Source organism: Pongo abelii, chromosome 8, assembly GCF_028885655.2.
Source record: "Pongo abelii isolate AG06213 chromosome 8, NHGRI_mPonAbe1-v2.0_pri, whole genome shotgun sequence".
Lineage (NCBI taxonomy): Eukaryota > Metazoa > Chordata > Mammalia > Primates > Hominidae > Pongo > Pongo abelii.
In genome coordinates, this window is record NC_071993.2 from 58726042 (window position 1) to 58742711 (window position 16670).

At 43.3% G+C, this 16670-nt stretch overlaps 1 long non-coding RNA gene across 1 annotated transcript; it reads right to left on the reverse strand.

Moving 5' to 3' along the window:
- Window positions 1-253: 253 nt before the first annotated feature.
- LOC100938947 (uncharacterized) lies at window positions 254-16664 on the reverse strand. The gene is made up of 3 exons (XR_152076.4): window positions 16377-16664; window positions 4286-4491; window positions 254-2437 (listed from the first exon to the last, which is right to left on the reverse strand). It is a non-coding gene; the product is annotated as an uncharacterized LOC100938947 (long non-coding RNA).
- Window positions 16665-16670: the final 6 nt, after the last annotated feature.

Consider the following 16670-nt stretch of genomic DNA (forward strand, 5'->3'; position numbering starts at 1 on the left):
CACCTCTTCTCTGATCTGTGACACCAGCAGGAGCACAATTAGTCAGGAAGAACAAAAGCTCTGAGGTGCATGGACTCAGCTCTGACCTCACCAGATGTTCTGGCCTGGTTGTTTTCATGTAGGTTTCTGGAGCACCCTGGAGGCTGCTGGCTACTCCTCTCTAGAGCACTCCCTGGTACACTGAGGTGGCCGCATTCCTCTATGTTCAGTTATCCTGTGCAGCTACAATCATCTGTCCTCAGGCACTTCACTTACAACAAAGCCAGAGATGCCCATTTTATGAGATCAAGGCTCCTTTATTTATGACATGACAGGAGAACAGAACAGACTGCTATGCTTTAACGTGAGAAGAAGGGCCTCTTGATTCCCGGCCAGCCCTGTGCATGTGAAACCTGGCAGCTCAGGCAGCAGCATCTCTGAATGTAGGGGACAGTCACTGGCAGCTTGCTCAAAAGGGCTGTCTCCTGGGAAGGGGTGCCTCCAATTTGGCTAATTGTCTGGCTCTTTTTCCCCCCGAGTCCAGAGGATCTGTACCTGGGTCACCCTTGATGACACCCAGTAGATTCTAACATAACATCCATCATTTCTGGAGCTCCTTCTTGGTGCCAGCACATGTCACTTTGTCCTTTCTCCACACTACCCTGTTTGTGTGTCCTTGTCCCATGCACAACAGACCTGGATTACAAATGTTTACATCTTCCCAGTGGCCACATGCAACCCCTTCCATCTTCCCAGCAATCCTCTCTTTCTCTAACCTTCTCTAGCTCATTACCCTGTTATATTTTTATCTGTAGATCTTACCATCCTCCGAAGGTCTATTACTTATTTATGTCTTTACCTGTTTATTATCTCTCTTGCTAAAGGATAAGACCATGAGAGCAGGCCCCTTGTCTCTCTTATTCATGTTCTATCCCCAGGGCAAGGACTAAGCGCACAAAATCAGTTCTGTTGAATCAAGAGTTTGTGGCAAATGCAGTTATATATTATTATATGGATTCAAAACTTTCCCCTGGGTCTTGTTTTGCCAGGAAATTTATTCATCCTGGAAAGAAGGATTCAGGAAGCTTTGCAGATGAAGAGACTGAGATTAGTCGTATCTCTGAAAATGTAGTGCCACAAAAGTGGACTATACATTACAGACACTGTGGAGGTTTGTGGGTTCATGCAATTGTTTTGCCTGCCCTATTTCTGAGCACCTAGATCTCATCACTGATACCCGCTTTCTCTTCCCACATCTCAAAATCACCTTCAATCATGGACATGGGGTTTCAGACTCCCTAGAGGTGGCTCTCTGTGCCATATTGTGCAATCCAATGGCCAAGTGTTGTTATGCAGCTATGATGGTGCCCACAATGATGGTCACCAGTCTCACTGACATGCCATTGCGGGTCTTGTGGGCAGGATCTTGGAGCAATAATATTTCCATTTTTGAAGTGTGGTGCAAGAAGCCATGGTGATTCATGCTGTTCTCTGTCCAGTTGCCAGGAGAAGCTGGGCCAATTCTAAGCACGTGCGGTCTGCAATGGTAATGATGTTGAAGATGATGATAATGATAGGTAAAATATATGGAGCACTTGCACTGTGGTAGCAACTTTGCTGAGTACCCTGCACATTATTGCATTTAGCAATCACAACCATTGAATGAGGTAAATCTAATGATCATCCCTACTTTGCAGATAGGAAGGCTCAAAGAAGCGAAATAGCTAGAACTTGGGGTGATTCTAAAGGCTGCACCTTTAACTGCTGTGTTCTGTGGCTTTGGTTGTAGCTGAGGTATAGAAAATAGATTAGAAAGTGCATGCCTAGGTGTGGAGAGGATGGTTGGGAGGTTCTTGCAGCGGTTCAGGTGGGAGTTGCTTAGAGCTGGGGCTGGCAGAAACAAGGCATGGTTTTCTTATGGTACCACTCTTGACTTGAGAAGCAGAGAAGATAAGTTCCAGTGAAAGGACAAAATGACTGCAAAGAAAAGAATAAAAATGCCCTCAAGTGTGAGTCTGAGAATACCAAGGTGCTGCAGGCCACGAGAGAGCTTGTCTAGCCCAGTGTCATGGTGGTGAGAGAATTCGAGTCTATGAAGGACCAGGCTGTTCTACAGAAACCAGAAAAAAAAAGTGGGTAATGGTGGTGCTGCAGGAGGGGTGGGAGAGGCAGAGTGGCTGGGCTGAGCAGACCCAGTCCCAGCTGGGAAGTGACTCAGAGGAGCTACTGCCTCATGATGCAGTGAGAGATGTCAGTTGGAGATGCCTATTGCAAGATTCAGAGAGGGTGGGATGATTTCCAGACAGTCAGACAGAGGTGCTGTTTGGAAACCAGGTTTCCAAGCTGTTAGCAAGCTTGCCTTCAGGGGGTTTTTCAGAACAAGATTATTCTCATCACTTGTCCTGCATGTCCTCTCCATGTGGCGTTTCCCTGAAATATTTTCTTGATTTTGGAGGGTCTGTGAACATGAAAGAGAATATTTAGTTTTTGCTCATTTCTTTCTTTCTTTTTTTTTTTTGTTGAGACAGAGTCTCACTCTGTCGGCCAGGCTGGAGTGCAGTGGCATGATAGCTCACTGCAACCTCCGCCTCCCAGGTTCAAATGATTCTCTTGACTCATCCTCCTGAGTAGCTGGGACTACAGGCATGTGCCACCACACCCGGCTAATTTTTGTATTTTTAGTAGAGACAGAGTTTCACCGTGTTGGCCAGGCTGGTCTCAAACTCCTGACCTCAGGTGATCCAACCGCCTCTGGCCTCCCAAAGTGTTGGCATTACAGGCGCGTGCCACCCACCACACTCGACTGCTCATTTCTAATACAAACATATATGACCCTTCCCTAATTATCAGCGTAAATTGGTTTGCAGAAACCATGGACAAAAAAAGATTCTAAAACATGTATTAAGCACACACTGTCCTGGTATGCACATAGCATATAACCATGATCCAACAAATCCCACTAGTCACGTTTTCCCAAAACTCCATAAGACACAACCAGTGTTCACTGAGTTGTGGCTCTGCTCTCTAGGAAGAAAACATTTTCCACTGCCCTTGCAGTTAGGTGGGGTTCAATGACTAGCTCTAGCCAATGAAGAAGAGTGAGAATAAAGTGTGTCAGTTCTGGGCTGAGTTATTAACAACTGTTTCTCCTTGTCCAGACTCTTCCTGGCCTGTGACCTTGGAGGTCATCCATTCAGCCTAGGTCCCTTAATCACGGTGTGGAGCAGCATCCAGGCTCCCAACCCCATCCCAGACTCTCCTTGAAGATGTGGATCTACAACTGATGAAAATCTTTGTTGTGATAAGCCACTGACATTTTAGACATGTTGTTACTAATGCATAAGCTATTCATTTTCATGATCTTTCCTTTGCCTGGAATGTCTCCCTTTTTCTTTTCTAAGCACGGCAAACTGCTACATTTTTTGAAAATACCCAGCTGTCATATTAACATCTTGTAGGGGATTTTTACCACTCTTTAGCACAATTACTTTCTCTCTTTACCCCCTGCAGCATCTTGCAGACACCTTCTTACTTTGCATTGCACTTATCTTCCTCTTGTGAGTCTGTGAGCCCTTTGGAGACCAGGACCATGTATTATTTATCCTACTATCCCTAGCACCAGCACAGGTCTGGCTCTGGGAGGGAAGTCGCACACCAATACTTGTCTGATTGAACTTGGACAGGCACCGTTGTGTCTGTGATGAGATTCATTGAGACTTTTCCCCAAGGTCGCACTCAGTTTCATTCATTTAGATCCTTGCCTCTAGAGTCTTCATGGTCGGTGAGGCCTGATTTGTGTTGCCTTAACATTGGGTCCTCTGGATATGTCCATAGATATTTAGAAAACTGCTCCTGAGGGTGGGTGGCTTCTTTCTTCTCTTTGGTTAGCTTCTTGATTTTATTAGATTGTTGAGTCCTAGAACATGCAGCAGTCTGGATTTGACTAAACCGCACTGGAATATTAAAGCACGGGTTTTGGGCACGGATATGGTCCCTTCCACCTCTTGCTATTGATGTTGCCTCAACCAAGTCATATCCTCTCCCAGACTCCTCCATCCGTAATCTGGAAGAATGATAACAAGCTCATTCAGGGCTGTTATGGGGGTTAAATAATATAGTCACTTAAATAAGATAGCCACATTTCATTTTTCCTTACTAACTGACAAACTGCCAAGTAAGCACAAGAGAGAAAAAACATGGGAAACTCTCTGGGCACCCTCCCTCCACCCTCCACCCCTGTCCAGGCCTGGCTGATGGAGAATGGGCAGTCACCTCTGCCAAGCCCACCATGGGCATTACCACTCACGTTGTTGGGGAAGCCCTACAATTCCACTGTAGGGCGCTGATGTGGAGGCTGCTGGCTGATGCACACATGGCTGCCTGCCATAGACACATACATTCTTATGTCAGCTATGACGTCTGGAGGATGCAGGGGCTGGATTTGTTTGAAGCCACCACTTTCCAGATCCAGGCCCTTAACTGAGGTCTAAGGATGGATTCTCTATGGGGTGTCTGTGACACCAAAATTATATGCACATAGTAATGGAGGCTTTTATATTTATTTTTTTCCTGAGGAAAGGATCTAAAGCATTCGTCGATTTCTCAAGGAGTTCTATGACCCAGAAAACATGAAGGGATGGCAAATCCTATGTGGCAATCTGTGACACAGAAGAAAGCAGCTTGGTTCCTGGCATGCTGTGGGCTCCAACACACTTGAGGTGTGAGAGGAGAGGGGAAAAGTAGGTGAGATGTGCGAGAACATCCCCAGGGCCCGGTGTTTCCTCTTTTTCCCAATGTGTTAGAATGCGGCAGTCAAAGGAAATCTGGGGGCAGGACTAACTGAACAAAGTCAGCCTAGGGCCATCTGTGTTGCACCTCCTGGATCAGGCCCTTTGCCCTGTAATCCCAATGAAGTCCCATGACTGATCTGTAAGGGTGGTGCCAATTAGCCACATTTTACAGGTGGGTGGAACAAGCCCAGGGATGCCAGACTACTTTTCCAAGGAAAACCAGCTTGTAGGTGATTGATCAAGGATTTTAAACTCAACTCAAATATGTGTGACCTGCATGCCAGAACTTCTGAAAAGGGAAGTGAGAATATAGAAGAATAGTCGCTATCAGTAGAGACCACTCAGGAATACTTGTTGAAGAAAAGAAAGGAAAAAAATATATAGAAGCAAGGAAAAAAGGAGAAAATCTTAAATCTTAACAAATACAAGAGTTATGAAAGACCTGGGGACTAACATCACCATCTTGGGTAATATAGAAAAATGTTTTTTTCCTAAAAGATTATAAACACATTTTCATCTTTTTTCCTTCTTTTCTAGGGAAACTTGCCTTCCTTCCTTCCTTCCTTCCCTTTTTTCCTTCATTCTTTTCTTCTTCCTTCCCTTCCATTTTTTTCTTCCTTTTCTTCCTTCTTTTTTCAATCTTTTCTCCTTTCTTTTCTTAAACAGATGTCTCCTGAGCCCTTCTTTTGTGAAATACTGAGTAGACAGCATTGAGGATGATATAGATGTGTAAATATTCCTAATGCCTCCCTGCTATCAAGAAAATCTTAACCTTTTAGCGTGCTTATATCTAAAGCCAATGGAGGAAAAAAAAAACTTCCTGACAAATGAAAAATCTAAATGAAAATTTAGGAGAATAATTGTAGAATTTGTGGATGAGGGCATACTTTAGAGAAGAAAACTTATAATAAAAATACTATGTATGGCAAAATATATGATGTATTAATCAAGTCTCTTGCAAGTGAAAGAATAAAAGTGAAATTAACTTAAGTGAAAAGAAAATTTAGAGGCATTCATAGGTAGCTGAAAAATCCAAATTGCATGTAGCACGAAAGGTCACTTTCCTGAATATGTCAAGGACTCCCATTCTTGATGTGTAGTTTAGATAGATAATAGCTAAGTGAAATAAGACATGAAGAACACATTGCTGATTAACTGTAAATTGCTGTAACTTGTAAGGAAAATAATATCAGTGTACAGAGTGCAGCTGAAAGTATCTATATATGTTGACCTTTTGGAAGGTGATATTACAAACATGAGTACAACGTTTATCACAGTAATGTTTGCAGTATTCAAAAGAGAAAGCACAGAGATAAAAAAACAACCTAAATATCTACCAGAGGGGAATGGTTGATTAAGCCACAGAACATTCTTACTATCAAATTTTATGCTACAGTTAAAAGGGAAAAATGAGGTGCATGTTTGTGGGTCAGAGGGATTTAGCGGTCATTGAGTACAAAAATCAAAGGGCTCAGTCATGTGAATAGCATCATCACACTTCTGTAAAACAATTAAAAATGAAAAAGGCTTTTATGTGCATATCTATCTATTATTTATCTATTTATCTATCTATCATCTATCTTCATATGATTAGAGAGAAAGGTAAGGATAGACACTGCAAATGCTGTTTAACTCAGGTGGGAGTAGGAGTTGGGGAGAAGATTCAATAATATTTTTATAACTTTGAATTTTAGAATATGGTAGAACTACTGTGCATTATTGTTATTTTTAAATAATAAAACAATTTTTAAAAGGAAAAAAATAGACCATCAAATAGGGAGGTAAAATTCAGCATACTCTTTTTCATTAGGAAACAGCAGGTGGCCAGCGAGGCCCAATCCTATACAGAGTTGGTATTTGACAGAACTCAGTTTGGATTTTTAATTTTCATTTTTGGGGTGGCTGCATTAACTCAGGACCCATCTTACAGACAGGAAAGTGGACTGACAAGAGTGAGGAGATGTGCAAAAAGATGGAAATCTCACAGCCTCTTAAAATTAAGAAGAAATGAGAAAATAGACGATATGCTACTTGTAGTATAATTGAAAACCTCCCAATTTTAATTTTGACTGGTGAAAAAAGGACAATTTTTATCTGTGTTGTAAATCAGCATAATTTCTCAATATTGTTCACTGCAGCCCATTCTGTTTAGGGCAATTTATTTCTATTGTCCTATAGGTAAGCAAGCTCAGCTTACTTTCAGCAACTGCAACAAGTTGAGTCCTGATGTACATAATTAAATTTTAAAAAAAACGTGAGACACTTGCTGAAGTGAGAAGACTTGGGGAATTTTTTTCCAAAGTGTAAATTAGCTGGAGAACACGAGTCTTGGATGGTTGTATCAGTGCCAAAGGATGAGTTAGTTTTCTCAGATACGGCCGAGCTGCATAATAAAGGTTGTTTCACAGGCTTCCGGTTCTTATGAGCTGTTTAATTTCAAACTCTGCCTGTCTTATAAGCAACTGGGTCATTAACCTTAAAAATATCAACTTGTTCATATTCACGTGAAGTGAGTTATAAGCCAAGGGACCCTGAAGACTCGGCAGGCATTATGGGTTTGCACATAATACTCTGTCCTCACATTTCTTCAGACTCAAAAGTAGGGAGATGCAGAGAGAGCAGGGGGTGGCACACAGTAGTCTCTCGGTCAGATTTGCGGTGTCCCGCGGGAGGAGAGAGGGAAGGCAGGTGTGGGAGCAGCAGGATGCCACAGTGGAAAATCCAGGGCATGGGCTGAGGCCAAAGCTGACCATGAACACAGATTGGGGAGGGTCCTAGAAATAAGGGTTCAGGCCGGGCGCGGTGGCTCACGCATGTAATCCCAGCACTTTGGGAGGCCGAGGCGGGCGGATCACGAGGTCAGGAGATCAAGACCATCCTGGCTATAACACGGTGAAACCCCGTCTCCACTAAAAAAAAAAAAATACAAAAAATTCTCCGGGCGTGGTGGCCGGCGCCTGTAGTCCCAGCTACTCAGGAGCCTGAGGCAGGAGAATAGCGTGAGCCCGGGAGGCGGAGCTTGCAGTGAGGGGAGATTGCGCCACTGCACTCCAGCCTGGGCGACAGAGCGAGACTCCGTCTCAAAAAAAAAAAAAAAAAAGAAATAAGGGTTCAACCAGAGCGGCATGGTCGTGTCTGAAGGACTTTGTGTGGTGAAAAAGACGGGAGTGTGTCTCCAGCTCCCCCTCTACCCTGGCCCCTGGTTCTGCAGGCCAGCCCCTCCATACTTTTCATGAAGAGTCCACAGCTCCACAGAAATGATAAATGCTTGAGGAGATGGATATTCTAAATACCCTGACTTGATCATGACATGTTCTATGCATGTAACAAAATATCACACATGCCCATACATATGGGCAATTATTATGCAACAATTAAAAATAATAATTCACAGCTCTCCTGGCCTGGGGAAAACAAACTAGGTCTGGGAGTCCCACATTCTTTTATTGACATTTTATATAAAGTCAATGGCCAATTATTGACTGTATTAGTCAGCCATAACCAAGTTCCACAGACAGTGGCTGAAGCAGCAGAAATTCATTCTCTTGTACCCCTGGAAGCTGAAGGGCTGAGATCAGGGTGTCAGCAGGGTTGGCTCCTCCTGAGGCCTCTCTCGTTGGCTTGCAGATGGCCACCTTCTCCCTGTGTCTTCACGTGGTCTTGCTTCTGTGTATGTCTGTGTCCTCATCTCCTCTTCCTCTAAGGACACCAGTCGTATTAGATTAGGGCCCATCTATATGACTTCGTTTTACTTTCCCATTAATTACATCTTTAAAAGCCTTCTTTCCAAATATGGTCACATTCTGAGACATTGGGGATGAGTATTTTGACGTATGAATTTTGAAGGTTGGACATACTTCAGCCTATTTATTTCTTTTGGTATATTTTCCACTCAAATACCATCAACTGTCCAGATAGAAATGTGAGTGTGTGTATGTATATGTGTATGTGTGTGTTTGTATGTGTGCATATTTGTGTATGTATGTGTGACTGTAAAATGACTAGTTTTCTCCCTGATAATACTTTTATCTCCCTACTTTTCAACTACACATGACAGCCCTCTGGGCTGTGTGCCTTCCAAAAGCATGACAATTCTATCTCTGGAAGAGCAAGTTCTCTCTGAGTACCTCCACATAAAATGGCTTTGAAACCCATTTCCATTGCTTCCCTCTGAGTTGGACAGAAGCACTGACTCCTCAAACAGAACCTGAAGTCAGAGTTTGTCTCTAGATCTGATTCTGTCAGGCCCCTCAGCCCCTACATGTGGAGGTGCAATTTATGAAGTGCTCACTCCATAGCAGATCCTTTGCCAGATCCTCGATTGAGTTCAGCACACTGGCCTTGTATGACTGCCTTTGTCTCTAAGGCACTGTAAGTGCACAGGCATATTTGCATGTTGATTATTATATATCACTACATGTCAGGCATTCTAAATGTTCTGCAGAAGTGAATTCATTTAATCCTCACAATAACTCTATAAGACAAGGACCCTTGATAGGCCCATTCTACAGATAAGTAAACCAAGGCCCAGGAAGCAGAATGACCTGTCTGAGGTCAAATACCCAGCCAGTGATAGGTCCTGCATCTGAAACCAGATAGCTCAGAGCATATTTATTCTTCACACAGTCTTGTGAAAAGGGGGCTGCTATCACCATCTTGCAAATGAGGGAAGAGATTTATAGCTGTTTGGACCCAGGAGTGTCTAACTCCAAAGCCGTTTTTCTTTCTATTGTGCCACCCTGTTTGCCTGGACACTGCCTATTCCCCAGCGTCTTGGCTAATCCTCCCTCCTGTCACACATCCCTTGTGAACACCCACAGTCAAGCATGCCTGCTTCTTTACTTCAATATTAAAGAGCACAGAGAGCTGTCAGGCCTATTTGGTGAAACAGAAAAGGCACAGGCTTGTTTCAAACCTCAGCTCTTTTACTTTCCAGCTTTCTGGTCCTGGCCAAGTTGCTTTCCTAAATTTTAGTTCCCTCATCATAAAAGTGGAGATAAAAATAACTAGGTAATAGTGAGTCTTCAATGTTCAACAAATGTTAGTTAATTTCTCACCATGTTACTGTTGAGCAGGGTAGAAAATTTATTGCCGAGTGACCTCTGCTTCTCCCATCAGATGACATTTACTTCCCTGCCCCAGAAATCTGGACTGGCCTGGTGGCTTGTTTTAGGAAAAAGAAAGTGATAGAGGTGACAGTGTGTTAGTTCCAAACCTCAAAAGGCCTTGCATGTTTCCACCTTTTCTCTTGAACTCTTACCATGACCATGAGAACAAGCCTGGATTAACCTGCTGGAAAATGAAAAACCACCCAGAGCAGAACAGTCATTCCAGCTGAGGTCACTGTAGATGGGCAAACCCAAAACAACTGGCCAGCTGACCACAGATGCATGAGCTGGGTTCAGCTGACCACCCAGCCATCTTCTTGTTGTCTGAGAAATTCTATATGGGTGTTATTTAGGTCATTAATTTTGCTGTGCTTTGTTATGCAGCAATAGCTAACTAATACAATCATATATTATCTGTACTATTTACAAAAAGCTCAAAAACATGATCAGCTTTATCCAGAGTAGTGTCCTTTCCCTTGTCTTCATGTGTGCTCTCATCTTCATGCTCCTGTTCTCCTTGTACATACATGAAAGGAACTCCACGTTGGCTACTGCTGATGCTTCTAATGAGTGACAGCAGGAAATATTTGTTCCCACGGGTTCAAATAAACTCTCTTTGCATATGCTTCTTGTTGTCCTTATGTCAATATTGGCTTATGGAACTACAATCTTTTTTATGAGAGCTTTAGAGTGTGATTTTAGCAAAGAGACTAACACTTCTTATGGCAAAGAGAACACAATTCAAATGCCATTAAAGTGTTACAAAAAAGGGTCAGCTTCCTCCCAACCTGGCCAGTTCAGCAGGGCCAGGGGCCCACAATCATGATTCTGAGCTTATCTTTCTGTTCTGTGGCTACAGCCAAAGCACTCTGGTTACTGACCTGTCTGGATGGCCAAGGCACACCCCAAGTTCCTGTAACAACCATTGGCCTCAGATTAGTCTACAGAGCTGTGGCATTTACCAGGCCTGACTGTAATTATTGTGTGTGTGTGTGTGTGTGTGTGTGTGTGTGTGTTCCTGACATTATGTTACACAGCAGTGAGATTAAAAATGGTTGTACTTTATGGAATCCTGAGTATTTATGACAGGTGCTTCCTACCTCAGTTGAAAGACAGGTCAGGAATTCCCACTAAAGTTATTTGGCCTCAGAGCACCTAACAGTCACAGCTATAGTAAGTCACAGCTACAACAGTCACAGCTATAGTAAGTCATAGCTATAGTAGTCACAGCTATAGTCACAGCTATAGTAAGGTACAGGTGTCTTTGTGGCTTTTGACTCTAGCACAGTATCAATGTGGTTCCCTAGTAAATGTCTTTTGCATGAACCTAAAACCACTGTTCACGAAGAAACCCTTCATTTTCTTCCCCTTGACCTTAAAAAATTTCATTTCTTTCAGAGTCCACTATAATTGTTAGGATTCTAGGCTGGGTTCAGGTTTCAGCTCCAGCCCTTTCTACCTAGATGATTCTATATAAACTCAACATTGATGAGTCCCAGGATACAGGTATAAAAAACACCTAATGCTCTCTCCTGCCTTGTAGTGTTGTGGTAAGGAAGTACACATAGGTACTCAAACAAGTGAATACATTATCAGGTGCCTAGAATACTGCTTGACATATGGTGGTGGGAGTGATTAAATAAATGTCACCTGTTCTTCATTTATATATTTGTTTATGTGACACTATCAGAGCAGTAATTACTTGTCATCTCCCATGACAAAGATAGAGGGATGGAAAAGAACTGGCCCCTACTGAAAAGTTTCCTCGTTGGGAAGGGGAAGGTGCTGGTATGAGCATGTTGTTGTCCACAGGGGCAATTGCTCCTGCCATGAAAACAGAGGTCTGAGAAAGCCCAAGGACAGCAGTGTCTAATTCCTCTTGGGTTCAGGGAATTGGGAGAGGAGTCTCAAGAGAAGGCAGTTTTTGAGTTGAGTTTAGAAGGATGAAGGGGAATTTCACAGCTGAAAAGGGCAGGTCTTCCAGGAAGAAGGAAGGACTTGCAGGAAGGAGCCAGGCCGTTGTAGGCCGACGTGGAGAGAAGCTGGGCAGGAAGGTAGGCTGGCTGTCAGGAGAGAGGTATCGGGACAGAGCTGAAAAAGAGACTGGGGACAGAAGGAGGTCCCTGAGCTCTTCAAGAGGGCCTTGTTTCCTTCAGCTGCCTGTGTAAGGGGGAGGGAAATAATGTTATTTTGGATGTTGGGAGCAGAATTCCACTCAGGGAGAGAACTGTGCTTGTTTAAAAACAAGCCTTAATGGGCCCTTATGGATATGATTGGAGGCCCCGTGGGGATTGTCTGAGTGGGTTGGGAGTTTATCAAAGAAAGCTAAATGTTCATGCTTAGAGAAATTAAGGGGGAAGCGTGGGTGGGAGAGAAGGAGATTGATGCAGGGCAGAGGAGAAGCAGGTGAGAGAGTGGGGGAAGGGAGCAGCAGGAAGTATTCTCCTGCTCAGAGGGATTGGCACAGTTGGGGGTGCAGGGGAAAGGGCCTTCCAAGGCTGCTGAGAAGAGGACGAGGTATGTGTGGTTCAGTTTTAGGTTGTTTGCTGAGCAACACTGTTGAGCCTCTTCAGGAAAAGCAGCTGCAAATCCAAAATGCCTGCATGAATGGTGTTTTCCAGAAATCAAAGGACAGGGCCTGGGTTCCAGGTGACAGATTAAGACAATCACCAAAGGAGGGGAGCATCAATATAAGCAGAGAGCAGAAACTGGGTGACATAAACAAGGAAGTCCCTGGGAAATCACAAAGACATGGGCAAATATGAAACTTCAGAACAGAAAAGCATATACTTTTGAACCAATTTTATTTGAATATTAAAGAACAGAGAGATGCCAGCTGTCACCCTTGGCTACATGTGTATGTCATATGTCACCCATGATATTTGCATGTATAATGTCTTTTTAGAATCCTATGTGCAGATACTACATCTTCAGGAGAAACAAGGATGGCTGATTAGGAGGATATTTTGAATCAGGGGCTTTCAGTGTATCATAAATGTTCAGGGCCACCTTTCTTACTTGGTGATATTAGGATATTCCAACCTTTTGAGTTTTTTTCCAGCCTCTTTTTCACTAAGACTATAAACTAGATGGAGACAGATCATAGGAATGTCAGAACAGTGAAAGGGGTGGCAGGAATGTTCTAGAACACTCAGTGCCTCAGACACAGCTGAGCATTTAAAATTCAGGCATCACTGAACAGAAAAGCACCCAGAATATTATAAGTAAAATACAGGAATAGAAATGCATCCAGAATATTATAAGCAAAAGGGAGGTGCTTTTGGAAGGACATAGCAGTTACCTGAAGGAACCTGAGGTGAGGAGTAATAGCCAGGTCTGGGAGGGAATGAACATGGAAATGAAAATTTAAGAAGCAAGGTCATTGCTTGTCTTCTAGGGGCCACATGGTATCTTGATTCTGTTTCTTCCAGCTAAATTTTTTGTTTTCCTTTATAAACAACTTCCTCCACCCCAGCGTGCCAGGGGTGCCTCAGTCCTGCTCTAGCGAGGCTGTCAGTTCCAACGGGCTCCAGAAGCCTGCAAGAGCCCCTCCACCTCAGTCCAGGTTCCTGAAGCCTGAATCTCACTGGTGTTGCTGTGGGAGGCTCCCCTTCCTCCAATCATTTGTCTCTGAGTGGAGGCAGATCACATGGTGTCCACATGGCTGCAGGGCCTCTGCTGCTGCACTATGGGCAGTGCCCAAAGAGGGAGATGCAGGCTGGAAGTGAACTCACGTGCGCAAAATATAATGGTTTCAAAGAAAGAAGATGAATAGTAAAACATCCACCTGCCTGTTGGCCAGCACTACTGCAGTGTACTGTGTCTCCACAGCAAGAAGAGGACATTTTTAGAGTGCTGCATCTGTATAGCTGTATGCCAGACACTTTTATCTTCTCTGGCTTTCTTCCATCAGCTACTTTGAGTGGAAGACACAGCAGTCCTCATTTTATGATTAGCAACTCGTTTGGGACCTTATGAAGACATTCCACTTGAAGGTGCCTACTTTCTTCATGAACTGGAGAAATCTGATGGGCCTACTTTGGAGCCACTCAGCACCCCAGGTCCTCCTAACCCCTGGCTCTGCAGGTCTCTTGAATATACTAGATGAATTGCGTGGCCTTGCCGAAGTGGCTGGTCCCATAGCTGGTTATTGCTTCTGCTGTTGCAGCAGGACTTAAAAGGGCCAAAGGGTCACAGACAGACAATCATCCTGTGAAGAGACTGATGGTGAAGAAAGGGCTTTCAGGAAAATAAATGGATCAATGAGAGGAGGTGGCTTAGACTACATATGCATGCAGGTGAATCCTGTGCACAGAGACCCTGCACAGGAGACCCCTGTCATACATATGTGCACATGCACACCCCTACCCCACATACCTACACAACATACGTGAGTATTTGTGTATATACATATATATTAGGAGCCCTGTCTATCTACAGTGTTTCAGACCAAGGATTTAATCTCCACTTTGCCTTTTGCCACCTGTGGGATCCTGAACAAACCATTCTCTCTCTGACAGTAACTTTCTACATCAGTTAAAATGAAAGTAATTATAGATTTTTAAAGATGTGAGAATAAACTAATATATGTAAAATACAGTGCCTGACACATATTTTGCTATACAGAAATTCAAACTAAATATAAACTACATTTAAACTATGCTTACATAGACTCACGTACACATATTCATTCATATGAATGCATGCATGCATATATGCATTCCTATGCATATATAAATTCTTGCATATATACAAGCACATACCAATACCAGTCGTATTTACCAATACCAATACCAGTCATAAATACCAATACACACAATAATTTTATACACATCTGTGGATGGCATTAACATTTATGCTCATTCATATATTATACATATAAAATTTAATATACACATTCATGAACATATATCAACTTGATATCAGATACACCACACTATTAGACACACACATATATCCACAGATGCATACGTACACATATTATATATACGTGTATGTATGCATACATACACATATTATATATGTATGTATGTATGCACGCATGTATATAAACACACATTTTACATAGTAAGAATTCATCTCTAATATTGAAAAAAGTCAAAATAATTCGCTACATAGATCTGAAAATAACTCTCAGGTAGGTCAACCTTATTGCCTCATGTATGGAAAACGGCTCCTGTTACTTCTTTTAGAGAAAAATATGCATTATTTATTTATCTTCATAAGCCTATTGGTGGCAGAGGAGGTCCTTGTTTCACGTCAGGCACACAGGAGAGATACCACTTTCCTGTCTGGGGAAGAGGAGCCAGGTCCATGAAGATCTGGCCTGTGTTTGGGATGCCACAGGTCAACTGTGAGATGGGCTGTTCTTATACAGAAGCTCTGTCTTCAGCGCTGGCTCACAAAGGCCAGGCTTGGGTCAAGCAAGGTGTTTTGCTTCTCTCATTGATACACCCTTAGGTGAGCTGCTGAAGAGCTGCAGTTTTTATTCCTGAGCCTGTGTGGGTTGTGGGAGGATGGGGAGGGCTGTGTGCAAGGTCCCAGAGTTCTCTCAATCCATCTGCAGGTCCCCAAAGTCCTTGGGAAATTGAAATCGTGTTCGGTGGCTCTGAGGCACGAGCACAAGCTTGTCATTGGCACTGTCTACTGCTGCCTGGGTGTCTGGGGCCTCCACACTCAGGCCCCCATGCCATGGTCACAGGTCTGTGTGGGGGTCTATTGGTTTGTGAGCTCACTTTGGAGACTCAAACATAAAGGATTAAAGCTGCAGGCAGAGCTGGTGGGAGGCTGGCCTTTTGCAAGGAATGACTGGTTGTGCTCCATGAGGAAGGACACCCTGCCACCTTATTTATATGGTCACACTTCCATTTATAAATTACAAGAGGGATGAAGAAGGAAGACTTTGATCCATCAAATTTATGGATTCAATAACTGTTACCATTTCAGACATCAGGGTCTCTGGGGAATATTTTCTCATGTATGCTTAGGTAGCAGAGAGGAGAGACAAATGCTAAATATTCTGCTGTATTTATGAAATGTCAAATGTGCTTTCCGGGGTAATTGCATGAATATTGAAAAGGCTCGCTGAAATTTATATCCTTGCAACTGAGTGTTTGGGGATGCTTCTTGTCAGCAGCGCCTTTGCAGACAGGACAACAGCCTGGCATGAAATGCCCAAATGAAATGGGATCCAGCCTGGCCTTTCCTGGCCAGCCATTGCCAATGCAGCTGGACAACTTGGCCTGACTTCATGTACGCTTCCCATGCAAGGAGTCCGTGTCAGGCCCAGTGGACACATTCAACATAACTAGGGGACTTGGTTACTGTTAAATATCCCATGATAACTCTAAAAAAAAATGGTTTTACTGTAATTTTCCCCAGATCTGGTGGAATAGCATATAGCGTATCAGAATCTAGGTCTATTCCATTGGAAGATAAACCATTCCTCTGTTTTTCCAAATTCCTAGCATGTTCTTTGACCAAGCAGGACATTCTTAACCTCTGGCAGAAAAACAGTCTCAGCATTCACTGAAGAAAAACAAGTGGCCTTTCCCAGCCATAGACCTTGAGTAGCGTTAAAACATGGCGGGGTGTGGGCATGCATCGTAGTTGGTATTTCCCCCTTTTTTAAAATTTCAGTTAAGTCAGTTTAATAGTCTCATGAGTCATTCTCATGTTCTCTTTCTCTTTCACCACCCATACACACCCCATCATAGATCTGGCTGCTTTAATCTCAGAAATGTCTCTTACAACCCTAACTTGCTTTGCTCCCAGGGTGGCTTTTCTTTATGAT